The 14,834-nt window shown below is 33.6% G+C and overlaps 1 long non-coding RNA gene across 1 annotated transcript in view; it reads left to right on the forward strand.

Annotated features, from left to right (window-relative positions):
- The window catches only part of LOC134739263 (uncharacterized), a 123,401-nt gene that overhangs the window by 101,631 nt on the left and 6,936 nt on the right, over positions 1-14,834 (forward strand). Inside the window, exon 4 of the long non-coding RNA XR_010125882.1 lies at positions 3,260-3,351. This is a non-coding gene — a long non-coding RNA (uncharacterized LOC134739263). The remainder of the gene's footprint in view (positions 1-3,259; positions 3,352-14,834) is intronic.

Below are 14,834 nucleotides of genomic sequence, written 5' to 3' on the forward strand. Positions count from 1 at the left end.
AACACTCAATGAGTAAGAGACTGAAAATAACTTGCTAAGTGAATCTCATTTTATAATTAATATTTGTATATCAGGCATATATATTGGGAAATATATAATGGGAATTTAATTAGCACTATTTGTAATATAATGCAAAAATAAATTACCCTTTAAAGATAAAGTTAGTAATGTTCTGACTAAAACAAAATATATTAAATACATAAAGTGACAATATTTTCTCAGAAATGTTGGGGCAAAAATTACACAAATTTGTTGTCAACCTCAAATAGTAATACCCATTTGAAAGCTGAAGTTTTTAGTTTGTGAGACACATAAATCACATTAAAACAATGTTAACACTTTTAAGTTTATGAACATGTCTATGTTTTTAATCATCTCCTCTTCATCCACACACACACACACACACACAAACACACACCCCTTGACAATGTAATCCTTGAATTTTTTATTTTTGAAATACACCATATTTATTGTAAATAGCTTACAATTAGCTAAAGCACTCTTTGAACTCAAACATAAAATTAGAATCACTAGGTTCGAATATTGGCTCTGTAAATTACTAGCTTTGATACTTATAACTAGCTTTATTTTTTTGATTCTTTGAAAAGCTACCTTTTAATTCTTTAGCTTGGGATTCTTTAATGTCCCTGTGCCTCATATATGTTACCTACAAATAGGATACAATAAAGTTTATTTCACATATATGCATAAATCAAGTAATATTATGAGTTTATGTTAAAGTGCTCTATATGGCGTAACATAAATTTTTATAAATATTTATCTATTATGTGCTTAGTATACTGTTAAACTCTAATGTAAATTAAAAAATAATACATCCTTATGAAAGAATTGTAAGCAATTTGAGAGAAGAAGCAACCACATGGAGCAGTCAAGTAGTGACACAAATTAAATCAAATAGCGTAAGATCAGTGATAAATGCAACGAAATGTTACCAAATTTCATAGGCCTGGTAGCGCAATGTGGCATAAAACTATATGGGAGTATATAACAAATGTGTAGATCCTGAATTGGACAGCTGAAAAGATCAGTATATTTGAGGCATAATCATTTTGATGACTGAAAGTAGCAAATGAATTAGATGAATTAACACTTCAGAGTCTTGAATGGCAAACTGAGAAGCTAGACTCTGCTTCAGAAGAGAATAGAGTCTTGTATGCTTCTGAGCAGGAGAAATATTATAATGCCACTAGGTCTATCTAGAGAAACAAATTTGGCATTAGAATGACAGGTTAATTTGCCAGGAACTGCAGTGGAAATAAAAGAGAATATGTCTAGGAAACAATTTCATTAGCTTTGGAAATCTAGCACAAATTTCATTATTCAAAATTATCTTACTTTGAGTGGTGTGCATTTCATCAAATAATAAATAAGTCCACACAAAATTTGACCAAATCCGAAAATAGTAGTCATTCTGCCAAAAGCAATTATTTGCCTAAGGAACAATCAAGTGCCTTTGTCCATATTCACCTTGATGATTTATGATTAATACATTCAGAGTGTTAATAATTTGGCAAGTTATCTCTTTAATTTCACTTCATTATTCTAAATTGCACTATTCTATTCCAGTGCTAGGAATCTGCACATTATTATTATTATTAATTATAATGGAGACTGTAGTCATGATTCTGGTGAATGAGAGATTATTCTAGAATCTGGAGGTGAGATCCTGCTGTTCTCAACAATTCATCATGAGAAAAGGAATTAAACAACGGAGTTAATGAATTTTACATAGAACTCGTATATGGAATCTTCTAAGTGTCCTTATACTTAGGAAGAGTAGAAAGAGGAAAAGAGAAGGAGAAAAAAAAATCTGGGAAAGAAGTATTGGCTATGATCATCTGCTCACTCCAATTTAGTGGAGAGCTCAAAGTACAGCAGACAAACATCTGGATTTTAGAGTAGCTAGTCAAATGCACTAGGTTTATTTTGTATTATATTATAAACCCTGATAAGAATGATGTTATCCTGAATATGTTTCAATGGCAATGTTAACATGTTAATGTGAAAATAAAACCGGTGACATTCTTTTAATTTTGTCAAATATAAAATATAAATATCAATTGTTCACTATATTCTGGATTGTCAGAGTAGTTCATCACTGTACATGATCCTATAAAAGAATTACTAAAAATTTTGCGGGCCAGGTACAGTGGCTCATTCCTGTAATCCCAGTACTTTAGGAGGCTGAGGCAGGTGGATCACTTGAGGTCAGGAGTTCAAGAACAGACAGGCCCACATGGTGAAACCCCACCTCTACTAAAAGTACAAACAAAAGTAGCTGGACATGGTGGCACATGCCTGTAGTCCCAGCTACTCAGGAGGCTGAGGCAGGAGAATTGCTTGAACCTGGGAAGTGGAGGTTGCAGTGAGTCGAGATCGTGCCATTGCACTCCAGCCTGGGCAACAAGAGTGAAACCCTGTCCCCCCCCCAAAAAAAAATCTGGAAGATCCCACTTCAGTTACACACTAGATGCATGCATAGAACTGAAATTTTATTTATTATAGTTCTATGCTATTTCATGGAGAAAATTAGTATTTTTACCATCTTTGCCATGATTGGGGTTGAAAAAGAAGGAATTATGGCAGAAGAAAATTATGACTACATATTTTTATGATATATCATTATTTAGAAAATAGCAATGTAACTAAAAATAGAAATATGCTATAATATAATGCAATGCAAGGTCTATTTCATCTCTTCTCAAACTGTAATACATAAAGGAATCAACTGAGAATCATGTTAAAATAAACGTTCTTATTTAGTTAGTCTGTCATGGGGAATCTTTGAAATTCTTCATTTATATCAAGTTTTTAGGTTACCAATATTCAATTTGTAAGGTTATTGTTTTAAATAAAATTTTAGCATACATATGCTTTTCCTTGGAAGAAATAATTTTCATAGTTACAAGAAATGAAATATAAGCCTATTGAAATACAGAATGATTTTGTATATCTCTCTAATGCATCCCTAATCCTAACTAGGCGGTCTACAATACATACTTACTCTTAATAGTGGTGATGATAACTTCTGTACAAAATTTGCTTCGGTTTCCAAGACAAAAAGTCCTGTATTAATTGCTAGATTTCAATGTTCAAAATCATTTTGAGAAAAAATTACCTTATTTCAGGCCTTATTTTTGTGTCTGAAAGTTGGTGTCTAAATCCCATTTTGTTTTTTTTTTTCAGTTGTGAGACCTTGGGAGATGGTTCAACCTCTTCGTATTTTGTTTTTTTGCAGATAAAACCAAGATAGAAATTGTGCCTCATAATTGATATTTTGAGGATTACATGAAGTAATAAATTTATTATGTGCTAAGAAATCTGTGCCTGGTATGTTGATTTTTCTAATTATTATTTTATATGTGATATATATACACATACATGTAGGTCATATATATGAAGTTATGATTCATTCTAAAAGCTTATAAGAAGCTGATTTTTATTGTATTGTAATTTAAAATCTGTAATTTATGTAACTTAAGATCAAATAACATTTTACCTTTGTACTCTCTTGTTTAAGAATATAGAATGCTTATAAAAATACAATAAAGTATAATACTTAAGTTAAAATTCAGTACTTGATATGCTATTCATGAGCAGTAGTACTGACATTTCATTTTTCATAATACCAGCTGAACCTTTTCATGAGTTGCACCATTTACTTAGTTGAACAGCCTGTAGCACTATCACCAATAAAATATCGCTTACTTGTGATTAACTTTATACACAGTAAATCACTCACATCCTCACAATCATGATTTTTTATATAATTATAACTATTAAATTGTATATAATGTTACTGCTATATTATTCCTATGAAGAAAAATATCCGTTGAAACCCCTTTAGAATTAAAAAAGGAAAGACACAGGACGAAATTCCCTTCATTTTTTATTTTTATAATGTGCACTTAAAGGAACAGTGAAACACATCAGCACATACAAAAGCTTTAGAATTTTTCCTTAAAAATATAGGATTGAAGAGTTTACTTAATTCAACTTTGAAATTTACCATAGCCTATTAACTGAAGGCATCCATTTTTTCTATAATATATCTAATCATTCATTCAACAAATAATGATTCAACACCTCCTATATTCTGGGACTTGAATGTAAACCAGACCACTGCAGTGAACATAATAAAAACCTTCCTAAGTAAAGATATACTCTTGGAATACATATGTGTGTCTGTAATTCTAGACTTGAAAATCTGTGAAGGCTTCCTGGAAAAGGCCAAGTGTAAACAGGATCCCTATTAAGTTCTCAAAGCCTAAAACTGCCTCCCTTCCACGTATTTTCCTTCAGTGTAAACTACACAGGAAACATAAGAGTTTTGCTTGTTTCCTTTTAATTGTCTAATTGTAAATCTTCAGTTCATGCCTGAATCAGTTTTTCTCTACATGTTTTCATTTGTGTGCTTGTTGTCAAAACAATTGATCACAAGATGTATTTATGCCTTATAATTAAATGAGATAAGAAATTTTAAACAAAACTATCATGTATTTGTTAATAACCAAGTAAAAGTAGGCTAAACTCTTAGTCTAGGAAGATGAAAATGTGGTGATTAAGTGATATGTGGCAATCATATGTATTATTTTCCAAGACTTGATGGTGTGGTTATGTTTTTATATTTAATTATGTGTCTACACAGGAGCAGTAGTGTTTTGTCATCTGCCAGCTACAGGCTTGGGTATGACATTGCCTGACTTAGTATTTGGGGAACCTTCAAGTATTTAAAGGTGCTCATCACACCTCTTAGTTACCTCTTTTTTTTTTTTTTTTTTTTTTGAGGATCATAAAAACTATGAGAAACATTAAGCTTTCTTTTCAGAGTTTGTTCATTGGATGTAAGATTCTTGCCCACTCCCCCCACCACCCCACCAATGAATTTGGGCTACAATATTATACCAATAACACTGGAAAGTCTATTTTTCCAAAAGGTTGACTGTGTGTAAAATATTCACAGTTTACCAGGCAGGCAATTAGATATTGTATTCATTTAATGGAATTTTGTGGTTTCACATGTAGGCTGTAGAGTCAGGCAACCTGGGTACAAATAATAACTCAACTACTTAGCCATCTTTCACATTTTCTCTTAAAATTGTAATATACTGCCAATGTATTTTATTTTATTTTTATTTTTTTGAGACAGAGTCTTGCTCTGTTGCCAAGGATGGAGTACAATGACATGATCTCAGCTTACTGCAACCACTGCCTCCCAGGTTCAAGTGATTCTCCTGCTCAGCCTACTGAGCAGCTGGGACTACCTGCAGGCATGCGCTTCCATACCTGACTAATTCTTGTATTTTTGGTAGAGATGGGGTTTCACTATATTGGCGAGGCTGGTGTTGAACTCCTGACCTCAGGTGATACACCTGCCTGGGCCTCCCAAAGTGCTGAGATTACAGGCGTGAGCCACCATGCCTGGCCTGTTTTGTTATTTACTTATATTTGAACATTCTTAACTCTGTTATTATTTTATGTAAACAAATAGTTAAGAACTTTCAAAGATAAGTGTATTTTCACAATTAGTTTCATGATAATTTTTGCTGCATCTTATCCTTGTAACAAAATGCTATATAACCTCGGGGAAGAAAATTGTCTTCACTGACACTTTCTTTATCTTCTAAAAAAGATTTTTAATTGAGGTGTAGCAAAAATAAAACATTAAATCTCAGTGTACAATCTGGTGAGCTATATACACCTATGTAATCATATTAATTATTGTAGCATTTTATTCTTAGAAAATAAATATACATTTAAACTTAGAATTTCAATGTGTGAAGTACACATGAAGATTTTCATTCCAACTTATGCATAGAATACATAATTATATTTAAAAGTGAATATTCCCATATTGAAAATTACAACAAATCTTGTTTGTCTGCTACACGAATTATACAGATGGCAGCCTATGTGATTGTTAAGATCCAAACTCCAAATATTTGTTAAGATGCAAACTCCAAATATTTTTCTTTGTATTTTTCTGAGTTATTCCACTCAAATATGTGTTGTACATAATCTTTAAAACTACTGTGAACCCATTGTCATATCAAATGACTCAATAGTTAATCTTACAATGAAAAAATACTAAAGATTGACTTTAGTCCACCTGTCCAATCAGCCATCTAATCAAAGCAAAATGGACAATGATGAAAATCTTTGTCTCACAAAATAATGAAGTCAGAATTTGGGCAAGTGGAGACTGAGAAAATAAAAATCAGTTGGAATGCTAAAAACCTGTCTTGTCTTTTATATGGCTAAAATAAAAAACAGACAAACTAGTTGAAGAGTTAACTGGCAAGAATATTTCTCCCAAGGACATAGTGATATGTCATAACAAATATCTTCTTTTTTTAACTTTTATTTTAGGTTTGGAGGCACATGTGAAGCTTTGTTTCATAGGTAAACGTGTGTCATGGTAGTTTGTGGTACATATTATTTCATCACCCAGGTATTAAACCCAAGTACCCAATAGTTACTTTTTCTGCTCCGTTCCCTCCTCACATCCTCCCCAATCAAGTAGACCCAGTGTCTGTTGTTTCCCTCTTTGTGTTCATAAGTTCTTATCATTTAGCTCCCATTTATAAGTGAGAATATGTAGTATTTTGTTTTCTTTTGCTGCATTAGTTTGCTAAGGATATAACCTCCAGCTCCATCTGTGTTTGCGCAAAAGACATGATCTTATTCTTTTTTATGACTGCATAGTATTTCATGGTGTATATGTACCACATTTTCTTTATCCAATCTGGAACTGATGGGTCTTTAGCCATGTGAAAAAAGATCAGTATCACTTATCATTAGAGAAAGGGAAATCAAAACCCCAATGAGACACCATCTCACATAAGTCAGAATGGCTACTATTAAAAAGTCAAGAAATAACAGATGCTGGTGAGGTTGTGGAGAAAGGGAACACTTATACACTATCAGTGGGAGTGTAAATTAGTTTAACCATTGTGGAAAGCAGTATGGCAATATCTTAAATTGCCAGCAGTCCCATCACTGGGATTGCTGTGATGGGATACATCCCATCACATTCCCAGAGGAATAGAAATCATTCTATCATAAAGACTCATGTACATGAATGTTTATTGCAGCACTAGTCATGGTAACTATCTTCTTTTGAGTGACTGTTTCTAACTCATTGTGAAACATTGCTATTTAAAAATTTTACCTTCACATATTAATTCTCTGATGCTCTTCCTTTCTTTATGTAGATGGACGTTTCTTATCTGTACTATTTTCCTTCTCTGAAGAACTTCTTTTAACATTTCTAGGAAAGCAATCTATTGACAGCAGATTCCCTGTATTTTTGTTTGTTTGAGAAAGTCTTTATTTCTCCTTCATGTTTAAAGGATAATTATGTAGGGTGTAGCATTCTAGGTTTGTTTGTTTTACTTTTTGTTTTGTTTTGTGTGTGTGTTGTGTGTGTGTGTGTGTGTCTCAAAACTAAATATTTCACTGCACTAACTTCTTGCTTGCCTGATCTCTGAGAAGTTAGATGTAATTTTCATCGTTTTTTTCACATATATGTAAGGTTTATTTTCTTTCCCTTCTGGCTTCTTTCAAGATTTTTTCTTCATCTTTGATTTTCTGAAATTTGAATATGGTATGACTAGGTGTAGGTTTGTTTGTTTGGCATTTATCTCGGTTGCTGTCCTCTGAGATTTTGGATTTGTGGTTTGGTGTCTGACATTAATTTGGAGAAATTCTTAATCATAATTTCTTCAATTATTTATTCTGTTCCTTTCACTTTTTCTTTTCTTTCTGGTAATCCTGTTATGCATATGTTATACATTTTGTAGTTGTCTCATAGTTCCTGATTATAGTTGTCTCATAGTACCTGGATATTTTGTTCTAATTTTTAGGTCTTGCTTTCTCTTTGTATTTCAGTTTGGGAATTTTGTATTGTTACATCTTGAAGTTCAGGGATTCTTTCCTCAGCCTTGTTCAGTGTATCAGCCCATCAAAGGCATTCTTCATTTCTGTTACAGTGTTTTTTGTCTGTATCATTTCTTTTTATTTGTTTCTCAAAATTTTCATCTCTCTGCTTACATTATACTTCGTTCTTGCATATTGCTTACTTTTTTCATTTAAGCTCGTAGCACACTTATCAGATATATATTTTTAAATTCCTGATTTGATAATTTCAACATTTTACCTTATGTGAGTCATTTAACCTTCTTATGCTTACTCTGTCTCTTCACAATGTGTATTCTTTGTCTTAGTATGACTTGTAATTTTTGTTGAATGGAGGATATGATGAATCTGAGTTTAAAAAACTGTAGTTAATAAGCCTTTAGTAATGAAGAGGTAAGGTGTGGGAAAGGGAAGTGTTCTAAAATTATATTATTAGGTCACAGTCTTCTGTGCCCCTGGACTATAGCTTAAAAGATGCTTCTTGATTTCCCTATTGCTCCACTGTAGTTGGAACAGGGGTGCTACAGGGAGCTGGAGTCAGGTATTTCATTTCCCCTAGCTAGATTAGGGTCTAATAAAACACCTTTGGTAAAATTGCTTTTGTAAAATGTTTTCTCCCGAAGGCAGGTCTTGTTAGGAACAGCATGGTGTGGTGTATTTAAAAATGGTGGTTTTCCCTTTCACTGCTGGAAGCATGAAAAGATTTTTCCCTGACATTCATAAGACTTGGTAAAGATCCTGGAGGTGAAACTCACAAAAGTGTAAACTACGACTAGGTCCTCTAGAGTTTTTAACTTTCAGACTTGTGCATTCTGAGCCTTCAGCAATTCATCAACTAAAGTTAGGTTTTCCTATCCTGGGAATGATACCCAAGGTGGCTTCTGCTCATAACTTTTTGTTCCACTAAGTTGGGATACTCTGTAGGTGCTTGTTTGTCTCTTCAACTTTGGGTATAGCAGTTTGCCCTGTTACCTCACTTCTCTGATAAACCTAAGAAGAGATGATGATTTTTCAGTTTGTTCAGCCATTTACTGTTTGTTACAATGGAGCAGTGACTTCCAGGCTTCTTACCCACCAGCTTAATAGACTTTTGTCAAAGAAAAAATTTACTTCATAGGTGTAACAGGCAAGAAAGACATTACTTCAGACTAAAAGAGAGAGATTAAAGAACTTTGAGAGAACAAAAAATAAAGGTGAGATAATTTTTTAACACTGGGAATATTGAGTAAACTAATGAAAAAGTTCTAGAGGACATCGCAGGGAGGTTGGTCAATGTGGTTAGTTCATCTCTGTTTGCTAACAGTAGGTAAGTAGAGTTAGACCACTGTCTTCCCACAGAGTCTGGAAGAAAGGAGCACTATCCCCTTAGATGATTGTGTTTTAAAGGGTTGACTCCAAGGTTCTTAAGAAAGACATTTCTGGGTCATACAAGATTTACATTTCAAAGGAGCAGAGAAAAAAATCTACAATTGTAAGTATTCTAAAGTAAATAATACAACTGAGATCAGGTACTTAGTAGTAGGAAGAAGCCTATCTACACAGTTTACTCAAGTTGAGGGAAACATTCAGGCTACCTTGGTCAATTTCAAATCTATTTTCTTCAGTTATAAAAATATTAGTGGTCGTGAACCCTTACCTGCAGTAACCTCAATTCTTCTCCCCTCAGAAGAAAGAATTCGACCGAGGGGTATGAGGCAAAAGGAGAGACCGAGGCAAGTTTTAGAGCAAGAGTGAAAGTGTATTAAAAATCTTTGAAACAGAAACAGAGATGAAAAGAAAGAAAGCACACTTGGAAGAGGGCCAAGTGGGCGACTTGAAAGATAAGCTCACAGGTTGACCTTTGGACTGGGGCTTTACATGTAGGTATACCTCTCCACTCACCCGTCTCCTGAGATCATATCGGGAAGCTGCTGATCAGTTTCAGGTGTTCTCTATCAACTAGGAGCCTGCCTTTCCCCGGCACCAGTTGTGACCAATTATTACTTTAGAGAGACTGTTAACAACAGTTTGACTATCACCTGATGGTCACCAGATACTTTTGGTTGGAGGGGGTAGCCCTCTCCTGCCTTGTTCATATCAGACTAGCTACCCACTGTAACAGAAATATAGTCAATATAACCAGATAAAATCGAGTCAGTACTTCACATTAGTTAAAAAGTGTACATTGGAGAGAGAAACCCTAATGCTTCAATCCAGTTTCATTGTCTACTTTGTATTAAGTAACCTATCAGATTGCTTTTGTTCCATTGGCAATTAAGAGGAAACGAGTGAAAGAAGTTATTCCAACTTGTAATTATTTCTTTCATTTCTGTATTCAGCGTATCAGCAGGTCCCTTATTAAGAAATAGAGTTAACACTTACATTTGTATCCAGGAAAGATGTGAAATTAATGTACTTATTTTACTGCAACAAGATTCTGGGTAACTGTGAAAAATTTTCCTCCAGGTCATAAATTTAATTAAGTGACAAAATATTTCAGAATATGGCAATTTTGGAACAGTAAAATATTTATTGATGGAATTCAGAATAGTTGACATGTGGAGATTAAGGAACCTTCATTCTATTTTCTGTGTAAGTGTCAGTGTCACTGACTTACTAGTTATTTCAACATTGATACACACTCAAATTATTGTCGTTTATTTCCTTTGCATTAACTGTAATTTTTCTCCTTTTGAAATGTTTTTGCCCTTTCAGTAAATTGTCGTATATTGTCTAATTTTTTGATTAGCTCAAGCTCTTCCTGAAGGTAAAGCCTTCCCTGACCATTGCAGTTGAAGACAATTTCTTTATCTTATTAATTCACATAATTCAGAAGCTGCATCACCACTTGGCACATGCTGTTTACTTTCTTGCATTGTTTTGCTGTTCCATGCAATTACTTGCAGATGCCGATATCAGAACATCCCTTAGGAAAGTGAGAATGTATTTTTTTTTACTCTGATCATTGGAAAAATAAGATGGTTTCCTATTTTCCATACTGTCTTTTAGGAAAAGGAAAGGAGGCTGGGTGCAGTGGCTCGTGCCTGGAATCCCAGCAGTTTAGGAGGCTGAAGCAGGCAGATTGCTTGAACTCAGGAGCTCGAGTCCAGCCTGGGCAACATGGGGAAACCCCATCTTTACACAAAATACAAAAATTAGCCAGGCATGGTGGTATGAGTCTGTAGTCCCAGCTACTCTGGGGGCTGACCTGGGAACATGGCTTGAACTCAGGAGGCAGAGGTGGCAGTGAGCTGACATCACACCACTGCACACCAGCCAGGGCGACAGAGTGAGATCCTGGCCCAAAACAAAACAAAAAGGAGGTGAGAAACATGTCAATAACTTAGGAAATGAAGTTTCTTTCTTATACTTCCCCTTAGGACTTTTTTTTAATGTTTGCTTATTTTGAGCTGGTTTATTTTGCGTGTTTTCCATTTTTGTTATGGAGTCAGACTTCAGGAATGAAGGATACATAACATAGAAGATAAATTGTCTAATTCAAGGTGCCAGTGAAGCTAGCAGCAAATCTGAGGCACTGAACATGAGAGATCAGGATGGGAAAACTAGACTGAAAAAGATAGGGACACAGAGGTCTGAGACTGCGGTGAGGGCAAGGGTCCTCTCCAAATAATTGGATAGTCCTTCTAGCCAGCTTTAGTGATATAACTCATAGTTTAAAAATTTAAAACTGACAAGATTGTTTTCACGTGTAACCTAAGTCATTGGTTTATAGTAACTTGCCATTTTTTTTTTAATTTTTTTTTGTTTTGTTTCATTTGGGCTTATGAAATGTTAAAGTCATTAGTATGAGCGTTAGTTGGGGGGAAGTTGAGGGTTTGGGCTGTTTTGTCACTAGCTTCAGAGTCCCATATATAGTTGAAAAAGAAATGTAGGGATATAACAAAAATCAAGCAACAGGAAGCACGTTTAACAAGATATATTAGGCTGCTAAAGTTTTATCTTCATAACAACTTGTGACTATGGTTTTTTCTTTGTTTCTGTTTTTGGTTTTGGTTTTGAGATAGAGTCTCAATCTGTCACCCAGGCTGGGGTACAGTGGCATGACCTTGGCTCACTGAAACCTCTCCCTCCAGAGCTCAAGCAATCCCCCCACCTGGGACCTCCCAGCAGAGTCCACAGGCACATGCTACCATGCCTGGCTAATTTTATTTTATTTTTTCTGTAGAGATAGGTTTTCCCTGTGTTGCCCAGGCTGGTCTCAAACTCCTGGGTTAAAGCCATCTGCCTACCTCAGCTTCCCAAAGTGCTGAGATTACAGGTGTGAGCCACCAAGCCTGGCCAACAACTTGTGAATATTGAGAGGGAAAATAAACCACGTGTTATACTTACTTGTGTCCCTTTCTAATCTTACCTTTATATACATAGTAGTTGCTCAAAATAATTTTTGAAATGTGTGTATATTAATTGGATAAATATTAAGTATGGGTTGATATACTAAATAGATGATAAGCAGAGAGTAGAGTTTATGTATTAAAATATATGTTATATTAATAACACTCATAAAATTTGGAGAGGAGAAAGAAAAACTAACAAGAGCTGAAAAAAACCACATAATTTTGTTTTTACATTTTAATTTTTAAAAGTATTGAATATATAAGGAAACTTTACTTCTAACCATGATGAATAAATATGAATTGGATCTATTCTCTTGCCTTAAAGACAAAATATATATATGAAACAATATATTTTAGATACTGTATAGTAAACAGTCACATGACAGTCATACTTGCGAGAATGAATCAAATGAGAACTCATCACTGCCTCAGCTTATGGTCTGAAGAGTTTCCAAGACATTATGTGAGGGGGTGAGGTGAAGGACCAAAAAGAGCCCAGCTGTTAACATGAGTTGATGAGACACAATGTCTAAAGGCCAAACTCACTAGTATTTCCAGGGCAGATCACCAGGGAGGAGAGAGCTATATAGAGAGAAACTTTTGGAAATCTACAGAGCTTCCTCCTTGGATCTTCATCTAACTATTGATTAGTGCACATTCATGAGGAAAATCTCTGAGAATGAGAAAGAACTACTGAAAAGGGGCAAAGAAAATCTCCAGAACTCCCACAGAGTTGAGATATTCCATATTTCACCAGGCAAAATGAAAAAACATCTTAATGTACTGGTCATTGAATGGAGTACTCAGAATAAAATTGCCTCACTGAGGCACAAAATTAGCCCTAGACTAAAAGCTGTTCTTGGCCCAACTAATAAAGTATAAATGCAAGTCTCAAAATGACCAAACTGTTCCCAAGATATTTTATTGTGTGTCAATATTAATTGAAATTTTAAAAATTGAATATAAACTAATGTAAAGTTAATTTTATATCAGTGTAAAATAATGTAAATTAATAACTCCTCGCACTCAATCACAATGGCCAAGTATGCCCCCAAAGGTAGGAAAATGTGACCTAGAGCAAAGAGTAAAATAAATCAACAAAATGTGAACCTGGAATGAAACAGATGGTCAAATTTATGGATAATGACATGAAACAGTTATTAAAATATATATTTTCTATGTGCAAAAAAGTAGAGGATATTATGACTATGTTATGGAGTGACATCAAAGGTATGGAGAAATTAAACTTCAGAAGATAGAAAGTACAGTTTGTGAGATAACATTTCACTACATGCCATTAAAAGCAGATTAGACATCCCAACAGAGTGGAGTATTTAACTTGAATTATAGCAAGAAAAAAAAAAACAAAAGTATTGAGCAATGCATCAAAGAGTTTTGGCAAAATTTTCTTAAGTAGGACACTGGAAACATAAACCACAAAATAGAAAAAAAATAGATGAAAATTAGACTTCATAAGAAATAAAAACTTCTGAGATTTGAAAGATACTCAAAAAGGAAATGGAAAAACAAGCTACAAATGACATATTTGATATATATTGGACAAATGATATCAAATGATATATTTGACATAGGAATTATAACCACAGTATGTAAAGAACATCCAAAACTCCATTAGAAAACAAGCAATCCAATTTCATATCCAATTAAAAAAAATTGGCAAAATCTCAGGACAAGAAAGTCAAGGAAGAGATAAGAATGGCAATTAAGAAAAAAAAATACTCAATGTTGTTAGAAACTGGGAAAATGCAAATTAAAAGCAAAATAATGTATCATTACACAATAATTAGAATAGTTCAGAAACTTTAAAAAAGAAAAACCTAAATACTGGAAGGATATGAAACAATTGAAAGTCATACACATTGCTGATGGAGTGTGAAATAAAACAACTGCTTTGCAAAGTATTTGCTGGATAGAATCTTATAGAATTCTAATTTTTTAAATGTATGTATTACTATTGTTAACTTGCACAAGATTTTTCTAAATGTGTACTCACATGTTAAACAGAATCTCTGCTAATTATTTTATTTACTTATTTATTTATCATCTCAGATTGTCTATCTAGAATTATCTTTTGTTTTACTTACATACATTCTTAATCAACAAATTTTTATATTCTTATTACAAAATTTCTTGATTTTGTTTATCTGATCATGATTTTGTTTTAGTTATAATATGGGATTAAAATTTTGGTCAGAAATATTTTCTTAGTACAATAAAGACATTTATTCTTATATCTTCTAGATATCATTGTTGCATTTACTAAGTTGGTTTTCAGTTTCAGTGATATTTTTGCACATAATTTTTTGTTTTTGTTGATTTTTCTATTCTGAGACTTTTATTTCTTTTGGAGTTTAGAGAATTTATTCTGATGTGTTAGAGTGTGGGTTTTCTTGAGTATTTTTAAGATTCCTGGATCTAAGAATTATTTTTATACCATTATAGAAATTTCTTAGTAATATATTCTTAAATATTCCATTTTTCTCCATTCTTTCTATGATCTCCTTCAGAAAACCCAGTTATAACTGTTGATGGCCTTTTTAT

The sequence above is a fragment of the Pongo pygmaeus genome, chromosome 3, assembly GCF_028885625.2.
Source record: "Pongo pygmaeus isolate AG05252 chromosome 3, NHGRI_mPonPyg2-v2.0_pri, whole genome shotgun sequence".
Classification (NCBI taxonomy): domain Eukaryota; kingdom Metazoa; phylum Chordata; class Mammalia; order Primates; family Hominidae; genus Pongo; species Pongo pygmaeus.